Source organism: Schistocerca piceifrons, unplaced genomic scaffold (assembly GCF_021461385.2).
Source record: "Schistocerca piceifrons isolate TAMUIC-IGC-003096 unplaced genomic scaffold, iqSchPice1.1 HiC_scaffold_936, whole genome shotgun sequence".
Classification (NCBI taxonomy): domain Eukaryota; kingdom Metazoa; phylum Arthropoda; class Insecta; order Orthoptera; family Acrididae; genus Schistocerca; species Schistocerca piceifrons.
In genome coordinates this window covers 6,796,285-6,798,784 of record NW_025729208.1, presented here as the reverse complement: position 1 = coordinate 6,798,784, position 2,500 = coordinate 6,796,285, and positions in this window count along the sequence as shown.

The window sequence follows — 2,500 nt, the reverse complement described above, 5'->3', positions numbered from 1 at the left end:
GGGTGTTGACGCAATGTGATTTCTGCCCAGTGCTCTGAATGTCAACGTGAAGAAATTCAAGCAAGCGCGGGTAAACGGCGGGAGTAACTATGACTCTATGACGGAGGAAGAAGTCCTGTCGCTCGCCAAGGCAGAGGCCGAACTGTTCCTTGAGAGGGACGCCCGGTTCTTCTTTGTAAATCAAGAACTTACCAGGATGTTCCCCGACCGAACGCTTGAGGCAATCAAGTGCCGACGGCGGCAAGCTGCCCACAAGCAGCTCGTCCGCCAATTCATGGAGGCACTTGAGATCGGTCGGGGCGAAGAGCCGGCGTCCCGCCGTGGAGCAGCGAGCTCGCTGCCTGACGCGGGCGAGGCCGCTGCGCCGCCCGTCGACGCAGCCGAGGACTTCGCGGCCGACACCACCGGGCCGCCGCCGGAGGGGCCGACTGACGCCGCCATCTGGGAGCATCTGGCGGGGCTACCTGCTTCCGCCCAGCGTTTCTCTGCCCTGGATCGAGTCATTGGTCTGGGGCGGGGCACGCCGCCCGATGTCATCCTGGGCATGCTCCCGGATGCCCTTGCGTCGGTCGGGTCCAGGGGGGAGAGGTCGATCACCAGGACACAGCGGCCGCGCCAATCATCCAAGCGGCCGCCTGCCGCCCCGCCGCTGCAGAAGCGCAAGCGGCGCCGCTGGGAATACGCGCGCACACAGGACGCCTTCCGTAGGTCGCGTGCACGTTGCGTGCGCGGCTTGCTGGACGGCACCCTGCTGCAGCCGCCACCCGACATCCCCGGTCTGCTGGACTTCTGGGCGGACCTCTTCACGAAGAAGCCGATCTCCACCGCCGGCTTCATCCGTGACCGCCTTCTCCCGCACTCGGAGCCTGTCGCTCCTGAGTGCCTATGGGGGCCGGTCACACGTGAGGAGGTCGCTGCTGCCTTGCCGCCCAGGGGATCGGCAGCCGGGCCGGACGGCCTGACTCCAGCGGAGCTGCGGCGCCTGCCGCATGAAGTCCTGGTGAAACTCTTGAACCTCTTCCTCCTGGCCCGCGCCCTCCCCGAGCGTCTGCTTCGCGCCCGGACGTCACTTCTCCCCAAAACGGCTGCACCAACAACCCCCGCTGACTTTCGCCCCATTACGGTCTGCTCGGTGTTGGCGCGGACCTTTCACAAGGTTCTCGCGTCACGCCTGATGCGTGCATGTGCTGTGGACGAACGTCAGCGGGCATTCATCCCCCGGGATGGGATGTTGGAAAACACCTTCATCTTGGACACTGCTCTCACCGACGCAGTCCGCTCCTGTCGCTCTGTTTTTGTGGCATCGATCGACGTCTCTAAAGCGTTCGATTCGGTGGACCATGCTGCCCTCCGCCCCGTGCTGAGGGCTCATGGCCTGCCGGATTGCTTTATTGAGTACGTCGAAAGGTGTTACGAGGGTAGCACGACAGTGATAGCGGGCGGCGCCGACGTGGGCGTGCCCCTGCAGCCGGCTAGGGGTGTGCGTCAGGGTGACCCCCTCTCCCCCCTCCTTTTCAATTTTGCGGTGGACTATGTTTTGAGTCAACTTCCCTCCCACATCGGAGCTCGGATCCTTGGTCGCAGAGTTAACGCTGCGGCCTTCGCAGATGACGTCCTGCTTTTTGCATCGACCGCGAGGGGATTGCAGTCCCTCATCGACGCAGCCGTCGCAGCCCTCGCCCATCTGGGGCTGCAGATCAACGCCCGGAAGTGTTTCACCCTCGCCTTAGTCGCGTCTGGGCGCGACAAGAAGGTGAAGGTCGACGCCGACGTTACCTTCAAAGCGGGCAACGCCACCGTGCCCGCCCTACGTGTGGGTGAAACCTTCCGGTACCTGGGACTGCAATTCTCCACCGCGGGTCGCTGCGTTTTCAACCCACGACGCCACCTGGTGGAGCAGCTGGACGTCATCTCCCGAGCTCCGCTCAAGCCGCAACAGCGCCTCCACGCCCTCACCACCGTACTTCTGCCTGGCCTGTACCATGGGCTGGCCCTCAGCCGCACCCGAGTGGGTGCGTTGAAAGCGGCAGATGTGACCATCCGTGCCGCCGTCAGGAGATGGTTCCGCCTTCCGGCGGACACTCCCCTGGGCTACTTCCACGCTCCTGTAGCCCAGGGAGGCCTCGGCATCCCATCATGCCGATGGATGGGGCCAACACTTCGCCGGTCCCGTCTCCTGGCGCTGAAGAGGATTGGGCCAGCCGCCGACGGTGCAGGCCGGGACGAGGTGCAGCGTGAGATTGAGGCGCTGGAGCGGCATCTTATGTGGGAGGGCCACCTCCTCAAATCGTCGACACAGGTTGGAGAGATGTGGGCCGCGCGCCTGCATGTTGCCTTTGACGGTGCGGCGCTGTCATCTTCCGCCGCCGTCAAGGGGCAACACCAGTGGGTCGCTGACACCAGTCGCCTGCTATCTGGGCGTAACTTCATCGACGCTCTCCGCGCCCGCATCAACGCCTTCCCCACGAAGGCACGGCGCAGTCGCGGGCGGGAGGCGGAC